This window comes from Heptranchias perlo, chromosome 16 (genome assembly GCF_035084215.1).
Source record: "Heptranchias perlo isolate sHepPer1 chromosome 16, sHepPer1.hap1, whole genome shotgun sequence".
Classification (NCBI taxonomy): domain Eukaryota; kingdom Metazoa; phylum Chordata; class Chondrichthyes; order Hexanchiformes; family Hexanchidae; genus Heptranchias; species Heptranchias perlo.
The window spans coordinates 28,145,160-28,156,838 of record NC_090340.1 but is presented as its reverse complement, the minus strand read 5'-3'; the positions used below and the strand labels follow the sequence as shown (position 1 = coordinate 28,156,838).

Below are 11,679 nucleotides of genomic sequence, written 5' to 3'. Positions count from 1 at the left end.
TGTGCCTGGGCCTCAGCTATTTACAATCTATATTAATGACTTGGATGAAGGGGCTGAGAGTAATGTATCCAAGTTTGCTGATGATACAAGGCTAGGTGGGAAAGTAAGCTGTGAAGAGGACACAAAGGGCTCGATGTTACCAGGGCTGCGGGTTTGCGGCGGGGGGGCTATTGGGCGCGTGGGTAATGCGCCCAGCGAAATCAGTCTGCCCCCCGCGCGATCGCAGCCTAATTGGATCCACTTACCTGGTCTTCCGGGTTCCCCACTGCTGATCTGCGCATGCGCAGTAAGGTCTGTCAGCTGGAGGAGCTCTATTTAAAGGGGCAGTCCTCCACTGACAGATGCTACAAGAAATAGGAAGAATTACAATATGGAGCAGCCCAGGGGGAAGGCTGCTCCCAGTTTAATGATGCCTCACTCCAGGTATCATTAGATGGGGTGAGGAGGAGGGGGAGGACAGAGATCTTTCCCCCCGGCGGGCGGGAGGAAGCGGCCTTCCTCTGCCACCAGGAAGGCCTGGCTCGAGGTGGCAGAGGAGGTCACCTGCACCACCAACATATCGCCCACCTGCATACAGTGAAGGAGGCGCTGCAATGACCTAAGTAGGTCAGCCAAAGTGAGTACACTTACTCATTCCCCGACACTCCGTCTGCCACATCATCGCCCCCACCCCACATCTCCTCTGCACTGCCAACACTACTCTGTCACATCACCCCTCATACCCACTCAAAGCTCATCCTCATCTTACCTGCATTTACTTACCTCGCCAGTACTCATCCCGCCACTACCACTCAACCCATCCTCATACAATCTCATGGCTCTATCTCATACTCACCCTCTCATGCATCTCTTTCATGGTCAGCCTCGCTCAACCTGCCACTACCTGTGCTGCAGCCACAGGGCATGCATCACATATGTGCAACAGGAAGTGTAAGGCAAACGTGTTGTGAGCATGAAGGGGATGCACAAGGGTGTTTGAGGGTTTGTCATGGTTTTTACTTCTATTGAATTTCTGACCAACTCACATCACATATTATATTGGCACCACTACTGCCACGTCTTTGGTTTGTGCAATAATGCCCGTTCCTGAGGATCACAATGAAGATCCACACCTGATGCCACCCATTGTGTCACTGCAAAGTGGGTGTAGGTGTATTTGCAGGGCTCTTTTGTGCAGACGACTGAGAGATGTCGGCGATGTCCCCGGTGGCATCCTGGAAGGATGCGGAGGAGAAGTTGTTGAGGGCAGTGGTGACTTTGACAGCGACAGGTAAGAAGATGGTGCTCGGGGCAGCCGGGAGCAGCTCGGCATGAAGGAGGCTGCAGATGTCCACGACTACATGTCGAGTGACTCTGAGCCTCCGTGTGCACTGCTGCTCAGAGAGGTCCAGGAAGCTGAGCCTCGGTCTGTGGACCCTGTGGTGAGGGTAGTGCCCCCTGCAACGCATCTCTCTCTGCAGTTGCCCTCCCTCCTGCTGTGCAGGTGGATGTGTCACAGCACTGTGTTGTGGAGCTCAACGTGTCAGAGGTGGACGGCTTGGCCGGCGTGGCTGGTGATGCTGTTCGCCCTCCGAGGAGGTCATGACTGCAGCTACGGCGGCCCCCATCCGGAAGATGTACATCTGAGGGGTTCCACAAGGTAGGTACATGTGTCTGGATCCCGGGGTAAGTGTGCGAGTTGGTGAATTTGTTTGTCAGGAGGAGGGTGGTGGAGGCCAAACTTTGTCCCAAGTGACAGAGTGGCCTCCTGCAATGAGTGAGGGTCTCTCCCCCCCCCCCCACCTGTCAAATGGACCTTTGCAGCTGCCACAGGCTGATGGCTGCAACACGTCCATTTCAACTAGGAGTGTTTCCCCCAGTACAGGAAACAGTCCCAGTTGTTTCTAAAATCCCACCCCTCCTGACATATTCCCTTAATCAGGTCTGTTAATGACCTGAAATACCTAGGTAAATAGTCTCAAGTGGCACCCCGCTGGCTTTAATTGCCTGCCGGAGTCCCACAAGCGGGGGCTGCGTGCGCACGTCGGCGCGTCTGTGGGGAACCCGGAAGTGGGTGGGTTGGAGCCGGGCTCCCGACCCGCTCCGGGATTCCCCGATTTTCGGAGCCCCCCCCGCCAGGAACGCAGCCGATAGCGGGTGCTAAAATGGAGGCCAAAGAGTCTGCAAAGGGATATAGACAGATTAAGTGAGTGGGCTAGAAGGTGGCAGATGGAGTATAATGTGGGGAAATGTGAGGTTATTCACTTTGGGAGGAAGAATAGAAAAACAGAATATTTTTTAAATGGTGAGAAACTATTAAATGTTGGTGTTCAGAAAGACTTGGGTGTCCTCGTACAAGAAACACAAAAGTTTAGTATGCAGGTACAGCAGGCAGTTAGGAAAACAAATGGCATGTTGGCCTTTATTGCAAGGGGATTGGAGTACAAGAGTAAGGAAGTCTTACTACAGTCGTACAGGGCATTAGTGAGACCACACCTGGAGTACTGCGTACAGTTTTGGCCTCCTGATCTAAGGAAGGATATACTTGCCTTGGAGGCAGTACAACAAAGGAAGGTTCACTAGATTTCTGGGATGAGAGTGTTGTCCTATGAGAAGAAATTGAGTAGAATGGGCCTATTCTCTCTGGAGTTTAGAAGAATGAGAGGTGATCTTATTGAAACATGAAAGATTATTAGGGGACTTGACAGGGTAGATGCTGAGAGATTGTTTCCCCTGGCTAGAGAGTCTAGAACTAGGGGGCATAGTCGCAGGATATGGGATCGGTCATTCAAGACTGAGATGAGGAGGAATTTCTTCACTGAGAGGGTTGTGAATCTTTGAAATTCTCTATCTCAGAGGGCTGTGAATACTGAGTCATTGAATACATTCAAGGTTGAGATGGATAGATTTTTGGACTCTAGGGGAATCAAGGGATATGGGGATCGGGCGGGAAAATGGAGTTGAGGTCGAAGATCAGCCATGATCTGATTTGATGGTGGAGCAGGCTCGAGGGGCCGTATGGCCTTCTCCTGCTCCTATTTCTTATGTTCTTATCTTAGCCATGTAATTGTTGGGAGGTGCCTAGCAATCACGCCAGGCCATTTTCACCCACTTTCTGACAGCAGAGTAGAGCGTCAATGGCAGAGTTTTTGAGCTGGCTTCCTTCCCATTTCTTACCTGGTGGCAATGCACAATGTAGGAAAGACTCGGAGAGAGGTCAGAGAAAAAAGAAAGAAAATTTAAAAAAGCAAAATTGAATGGAGCAACATGAATTTGTTTCTTCAATGTGTTGGCAGATGTTGGGCAGCAAGGGTGAGAATGTAATAAAGAAATAACATGAAATAAAATACATTCTAGTGAAATAGGAGTTGATAATTGAAGGTGGCACCAGAAAGGGGAGGTATGATGTCAGGACTATTGCAGTTATCATTATCTTTTGGGTTTTGCCTTCAGCATTTACTTTCTTTTTGACAATATTTACCTCGTTACCACAGCCTACTTTTCTAAGTAAATTCAAAAGCTCATAAAAAAATGTCCTTCCTGCAACATCGGTAGCCCATTGACAAACAGCTTGCAGTTCCACCTCATATCACTTTGACAACTATTACAATGGGCCAGAAATTGCTTTATAAAGAATAGTGAGCTCAACAGCGCTCTCCGTTGTTAGTGGCGAAATGAAAGATCAAGTTCCGGCGTTCGCACATGCGCAAACGCAGAAATCCGGAACTTGGTCTTCCTGATTCATCGGCGATCTGTCAGCTTCACTTTAAATGGATCAACGGGCCAGCGCCAACTTGCTCTTCTGCCAGCTGGATAGTAACTAATATCGCCACAAAGCAGGTATGCTTAAAAATATCGGGTCTAAACTAAGTTTTTGCAGTGTGGTAAATCATAATGACTGCCAAACAACTAAAAATTAACTTTTAAAAATGTGGAGTCTCGTTACTCCTTATTTTAATAGTTGTTGGTCATTAAAACAAAATTAAAAAAACATTTTTTTTACTTTTTCCTTCTGTCTCTGTTATTCAATTTGATTATTTCTTACCCTCTCTTTTTTTCGCTATTTATACCTGCTTTTACAAATGATTTTAGTGTTGTACATGTTTAGTTTTTACATGGCAGCTTGTTTTGACTCTTCGCGGTTTTTCAAGGATGCTGCAATCTGATGGGTCGAGGGGAGAGAGTGATCCTCTTGCTCAAGCTTCACTGGAGCTAACGCTGAGCTCTTCTCTGCTTCCTATTAGAGGATCTGCCCGCAGTAAAGACCACGGTAAGTTAGTGGGTTAGTATAAATCTATGGAGCGGCAGGCACTGTAGGTTCGCCACTTGGGGCAATTTCTGGCCCATTGGCTTTGAAAAGAAACTAAAGTCACTGTGACTGGATTAGAGTAGTGACAGTGCCATTGTCAGGTCAGGCTGTGGGCTGATTGAGGCGTCTCATGGGTGGGCTTGTTTAGAAACGTCACAGAAAGCCTTTACATAGATTTAATATTAAGTATCTTAGTGAACATAGACATCCAGAAAATAATCTTTCATCAGAGACCTGAATTTATTTCAGTTAAAGGAAGAATATACATAAGTTAGAAAACTATCATTCAAACCGATGTAACAATTTCTTTTGCTTCATTTAACTTTAATAATGTTCACTGTGTTGAAAAAAATAAGTGAAAGGAGGTCTACTCTCACTAAGGCTACTACTTAGGCGATAACTGTTCGCCATGTTTCCATGATGAAAGCATTTGATGTTTAGACAATGAGGTTTACAGTAGTTTACACTATTTACTAACAATTGGAATGGTCTCAAAAACATGACTTCTTATTAAATCACTGTTGATTCCAATGGGATAAAGAAAATCTCACGAAAGTGACTTGAATTGCAGAGGGTGAAGGAAGTAGAACTACTCCACTGAGACATAGAAACAGAAAATATGAGCAGGAGTAGGCCATTCAGCCCTTTGAACCTGCTCCACCATTCAATATGGTCATGGCTGATCCTTTATCTCAATACCATATTCCTGCTCTCTCCCCATACCCCTTGATGCCTTTTGTGTCTAGAAATCTATCTAGCTCCTTGGTCTCTACAGCCTTCTGTGGTAGAGAATGCCACAGGTTCACCACCCTCTGAGTGAAGACATTTCTCCCCATCTCAGTCCTAAATGTCCTACCCCAGTAATTGTTGAAAAATGATGATGCTGAACGTATGAGGTTTGGACAAGCTCCAGAGTAGAAAGGTCAGGGGATTTTTGGTTCAGGGGAAGAAGACTTCAAATTACAAAAACTTTCTTCCAAGTAAGACCTTTACCACTGTTCAAACACAATCCACCCTCCCCAGATCATACATGCAGACATGATTCCGCTACTGGTATTAATTGGTGGTCAGATACCAGAAAACCAGTGAAAATTACCATGAATTCAACCATTAATAATATTACAACTTAGTTGGTGTAATATTTACAAATAGTACAAGTAAATGATGAACTGTAGGTCACTACAAACAACATTTAAAACATTAAGGCCTGAATTTTCCTCTTCCTGCCTCTGGCAGGGTCAGGCAGGACTACTGCCCACTATCCTGACCCATTTTGCTGGGTCAGGAGCTATTATATATACAAGGCGAGCTCTCAGCTCCCATTGTTTATCTCTGCTGGTAAGTGGGAGCCTGCCAGTATAAAGGTGTAAAATACTGCAGCAGTAGGATCGCCAGGAGATACAGGAAACATGTCTACGGTGCAGAAGAGCTCCGAAAATCAGCATTCAATTTTTTTACGCAAGGCCTCGGCTGAGACTGAGGCATTCAAGAAGTGAGGGATTGTGGCAAAATGGATGGAGAGGTGGCCTCTACTAGGTCCTGTCCTCCAATGCAGGAATTTGAGGCCTTCCTGTAGTGACACCAGGCTCTAGCAACAGGCTTCTCCTGGCAGTTCCAGGAAGCAGTGGTAAGAAAGGCAAACGGGAGGAAAATGAGCCAGGAACTGAGGCCCTGCATCCCTGCTGGCATTTGCGTGTGGCGGGTGGGGAAGGGGTGCCCAGTGGTGGTCCTGGCGTGGTCAGGAGAGGGAAATTAAGTTTGGGGTGGGGAGGCGATTGTTGGCCTTGCTGCCCAATTTTCTCTATCGTTTCTACAGCTATCCCATGAAATTTGGGACAGGACAGCAGAGGAAAATCCACCTCAAAAACTGAATTTGGAAAAGAACAGATTTTAAAAATAGTTTTAATGCTTTAAAGGTCATTTTCTTTTGTATTTTTGACTTTTAATATTACTGAACTTCAATCTAGGGTAGGATCACTGAAACAAAATCAGAGTTACAGTTTACAAAAGCAATAAATGGCTCCCAAGTGGTGAATAAATAATTATGCCAGAGGCGCTTTATCTATTGGAATATATTCCACAATTCCACTGTGAATATAACAACACATTTTTCTGGTATTGTAAATTATTTTGTAAATGAAAATTGTAATAGAGTTTGAAGCCTTTATTAGTCCCTGGCATGACAATCTTCAATATTCTAAACAATTGTTTAATAAATAGTCAGGAATTATCTTATCCATATGTTACAAATCTTGGGTCCACACTAAAAACTTTCTCAGGTTCAACACCACTGGTTTCTCCTATTAAGCAAACCCTGTATCCCTTATGGTCAGCAATTTACTTCTCCCACATCATACGATAACATGTGACGTTAAACCGAGGCCTCTCCGCCTCTCAGGTGGACGTAAAAGATCCCATGGCACTATTTGAAGAAAAGCAGGGGAGTTCTCCCCAGTGTCCCGGACAATATTTATCCCTCAACCAACACCGAACAGATGAATTGGTCATTTATTTTATTGCTGTTTGTGGGATCTTGCTGTGCTCCAATTGGATGTCACCGTTCCGACATTACAACAGTGACTATACTTCAAAAGTAAATTCATTGGCTGTGAAGCACTTTGGGATGTCCTGAGGTTGTGAAAGGTGCAATATAAATGTAAGTCTTTCTTTCTTTCTATAATATGGGGGGGCTGTAACAATAAAAGCCCTTGTTATATAATCTGTTTTTTGCCCCCACATGCGTTTCTCCTATCTTCCAGAAAGTGGAGGTACATACTCAAGTGAGATGAGACCAATGCAACTCAACAAGCTGATTTACATGCAACATAATATGCGAATAATGTTTATATTTGAATCTATTTCCTAAAACTCCTTGTAATATAGAAAATAACAAAGCATGCCACGTTATCCCCGTTAATGGGCTAAATGCACTTATCTATCAAGAAATTTCTCAAAACTAGTTGGCACTAAACTTAAGCAGTTCTCACTCTCTCTATCTGACTTCCTTTCCAGATTTCTGCAGACTCTGTTCATTCATCACTGGACAGGAAGCTAAAGATTTGACCCCTGAAACTCCCAAGCTCTCTGTGCCCAGGGATTGGCCAATCGAGCTACCAATACTACCGCCCTCCTAGGTATGAGATTCTGGCTGCTAAACCCTGCTAAGCTGACCTGAAGCCATTCCAACATTTTATGCATAAATATTAACTGGACTATCTTAACAAAGCTCCATTGTTTCAAGCTGCTGTAGTATGTGGGAAGCATCATTCTGGACAGACACTTCCTCTGAATCTAATTCACATTCCTGGAAGCTGTGTGTTGTGGATTTAACCACTTGTGAGCTGAATTTAACTTAATAGTCCCATGCCAATATGAATTGATGTGAAATTCCTTCTAGGCCAAGTTGCTTGAATGCTCAGGTGGAAAGGTATTCCATTTTCTAACACTTAAGTCTCTTACTTTGAGAAACATAAAAACATTACCAAAAAAAATGATGTAGCTACCATGTTTAGCATTGAAGGAGGAATTGGGATGATTCAGGATGAGCCAATTCTACCCATACCCATGTATGGACTTTTGTGTAAATAATCACATTTTGAGACAAAAATAAGAACTATTCACAGGTGGCATTGATAGGGCATGTTTCCTTTTGCTGATTTAAAAAAAACTTTCCACGCCTATGAGGCCTAGAGTTTAATGTCAAGTTCACAAAGACTTTGAACAAGTCTTCTGGGTTATGGTTTAGATGCTGCCAGACATTCACCCCTGGGGCACATGAAAACATGATGGCAGATGCAATGCAATGTGACACTGGCTGTGATAACCCATAACTTACATGCAGGTGTAGTACTACAGACATACCCGCCAGGAAAGTAGTCTGTTAGTGCCAGAGTACAAGTCATTCAGAATTACAACTCACTTTGTGCTAGACTTTGAAGAAATCACTGTCACTCTTCTTTTAATAAAGTGAATTTGTCAGCAATGATAAATGTGCCAAGCACATACATTTAAAAATATTTTCTGAACACTGCCGCCAATAAATAGCATTGGAATAAACCTCTTTGGTTTCTTTTCTTTGTAGTGCTTTACATGATGTGTTGCATTACTACCCTATATAGTACCTCTAGCACATGACAATCACCATATACTGAATTATGAACTGCTAATTTCTGCATCTTAATGCAAATCCAGGACAAAGAAATAGTTGTTAAAATAAAATAATTGATTTTTTTGTGTCATATTCCCATTATTTCCCAGTTTTGCAAGTTGTTTACTTCAAATGTGCAGTAGCCAACTAATATTTCAGTTCACAGATGCAATATGGGTGTGTTGACTAAGGCAAGTGAGTAAAATTTTACAATTATAATTTAAGTGTACGCTGAACAAAGACATTGAAAACAAATCTTTCTGCACATTTCAATGTAAAGCCCAAAAAATTCCCGAGGCCTACTCCACTGGCACAAATGTGACAAATCCCTGGGATGAGTATGTCAGAGATCGGAACCGGAATATCAAAATGGTGCCATACTGCTCCAATTGCAGACAGGAGGTCCAGTGAAGCCCTAAAGAAAATTCTCTTCTTCAAATCTTCTTCTCCCAATGAAGCAAATGGGCCTCTTTGGGAAGGTAATCAATACCCTCTGGAATCAATTATCTTTCTCCAGTAAAGGTTGGGCCCTTTTTACAGGATGCCAGCTCCCAGCTGGCATGAATTATGCTAAGCCCTATGGAGGGCATAAAGGATGGTATTTCCTGGGATGAAGAAAAGGGGGGAGTGGATGATTCGCCCATGCCCTCCCCTACTGGAATTTGAAAATTCAGTGTAAATGGGGCAGAATCCTGAAACAACCAGACTCCACCCTAAGCTCCTAGTTGGAAGCCCAACTTCCAACTTTTCCTCGGTGGAAGTTGGGCTTTCCATCCTCTGACCCCAGGAATTGCAGAGCCTAAGAATTTATAACACAGAATTTGCGTGATCCAAGGAGTGCATTTCTGGGTTAATTCCAGTGGAGGGCTGCAATTTGGGGCAGAACTTAGATTGTGTTGATTTCCACCCATTAATAACTTTTAACAAAATTGCACTCCAGAGGGTGGTCACTCCTATGCCCGCCCTACTTGCCGAACTCCACCACTTTGGAGTGTGGCTGGCAGTATATCTGGGCCACTCCTGGAATTCTGCCTGTAGTGCCCCTAATAGGCCAAGCAGGACCTACTTCTGCTGAGAGTAGACATATGTCCCATTCTGTGTCTAGTGAAGGTCCCAGCACAGACATTAATCGATACCCGAGGGGAATAATTACCATTGAAAACTGGTCATGCTGGTTCATTGAGGATTTTAAAAAATTTCAGCTAACCTTTTTCTTTGGCCCGATCCAGGCTTGTGGCTTCCTGCCTCAGAGTGGCAAGATGCTCTGCCGAGATTCACTGCCTCCAGAGGACAAGTGTCTCTGTTGCTCCATTACAGGTGCCCACCCCCAGATTTTGGGATGGGGTCAGGGCAAGGTGAAAGCAATGTTGGAATATTCAACCTACTTCAATTTGCAGTGATATTTTGTTTTAGATCTCAATCATTGAATGCAGGGCAATCGTTACCCCTTTTGAATAAAAAGATCGAAGTGGTAACATTAGCTGCCTGTAGCAGTGCTACCAGAAATCTAGAATGAACAAGCATAAGTGAAAGAGATAAAATAGGAGTTTTAGGTTTGTAGGTTAAAGGGAAAAAGCAGTTGCAAGATTCATGCAAGTGAAAATAAACTGTTATGATTTTGTGCAAATTGTATTCTATAGTAACTGAAATACAGATGGAATAAGAACCTCACTAACATGAACTAAATCAACAAATGTGTTGTCCAGAAATTGTTTGATGACTTTTCTAGAAACAGCTTTGGCTAAAATTCCTAGTTGCAATAGATTCAGTGTTGTAGTTGTAGAAAAAAACAATGACTAGCTGTCATTATGCTCCATATAACTGATGAAAATCTTTGACCAAATACCTTCCATCTCAGTTTTAGCCTTGTGAGATTTACTTTCATAGTACTTCATGTAACACATGATTAATGCTTATATAGAAAGTCCCATTGAGATGGAGCTCAGTGTCGACTAAGATTTGTCAGCTAGGAAGTATAGATTATTTTTTGTTTCTGGAACTTTGTGGCCAAGGGAGCATGAAGCTTGATTGTTAAATCCATCCATAGAATCCCCAGGGCTACAAAATGCCAGAAACATTAAATAGCCCACTTAATACTAACCTTATTCAGTATGCTGGACTATTTTGTTGTCAAGTTTTTTTTCCCCCTCTCTGTAATGTTCAAGTGAAACGTGATCAAAGAAAATTTTATTCTCATTGGATTTTGTTAAAATATTAATATGTTTGGGTTGACTGACTAAATTAAATGTCTATGGTGCATTGGCTTGCATATTTAACTTATGCTTAGGGAAAATATGTTTCCTAGGTGATAACCTTTTATGAACCACTCTGGCATACATTGACATGCATGAAGATGCTCCAAGATCATACTTCTACTGTATGGCTATGTGATTACAGGTGAATTCAATTATTTTTTAAATAGTCAACTAAAATTCATGGTCAATTAATCATTCCTTTTAGTTTGAAAATACATGAATGAAAAATAAAGATGCATTATTTATATAACCAATCGCGTTTGAATCCAAAAGTAACTCAAAACAAATTCAGAAATGTAAATAATATCTACTGTATACAGAATTTCCTTATAATGTACTTCGAACTATTTTCAAAGTAAACTGTAGTCATAAAGTCACAATAGAATGTAATACCTTCCTGTAAACGTCATTCGGCACTGTACTGAGACAATGGACATCTCACAAAAATATGGCAAAAAAACACAGGGCATTACTTCAATAAGAACAAAAATGTAATTACAATTTCATTCAATATATATTATCTAGAATATATATCTTGTGCCTGCATACACTGTTGTCACACTTATTTCCTATGTAATGATTTGGCCATTCCTGGCATAATGCCTGGGTATCTTAATTAAATGCTCAAATACTTATAATTATTTACCTTGCAGTGCAGACCTCCCAACAGTAGATGGTGATGTCATACTTCTTCTTTCTGTGTCTCAGCTGACGTGGCCCCTGAAGGTGGCCCCAACCCAAACTGTACCATCCTTTGTAGTGTTGCCACTCAGCTTCTACCACCACTCCATTTTTCTTCCTGGCTCTGCCATTTTAAATTTGTTTTACTCTCAAAGCCCTTTCCTCCTGCTCACAACCTAAAGCCCATTTGACCATGGTGTGCTATTCTCCCTAGCACCATCTGACTCTCTGCTCAGCTGCTCCCAGGTCTCCTGTTGTACTTTTTTCAGCTGTACTGATCATTCCCATTCCTTGACTCATTGTGTGTT

General features: G+C 42.8%; 1 long non-coding RNA gene across 1 annotated transcript; it reads left to right on the top strand.

Moving 5' to 3' along the window:
* The first annotated feature begins 4,168 nt into the window (after positions 1-4,168).
* On the top strand, positions 4,169-8,344 carry LOC137333307 (uncharacterized). Its single transcript, XR_010965847.1, has 2 exons — positions 4,169-4,249; positions 7,301-8,344. It is a non-coding gene; the product is annotated as an uncharacterized lncRNA (long non-coding RNA).
* Positions 8,345-11,679: the final 3,335 nt, after the last annotated feature.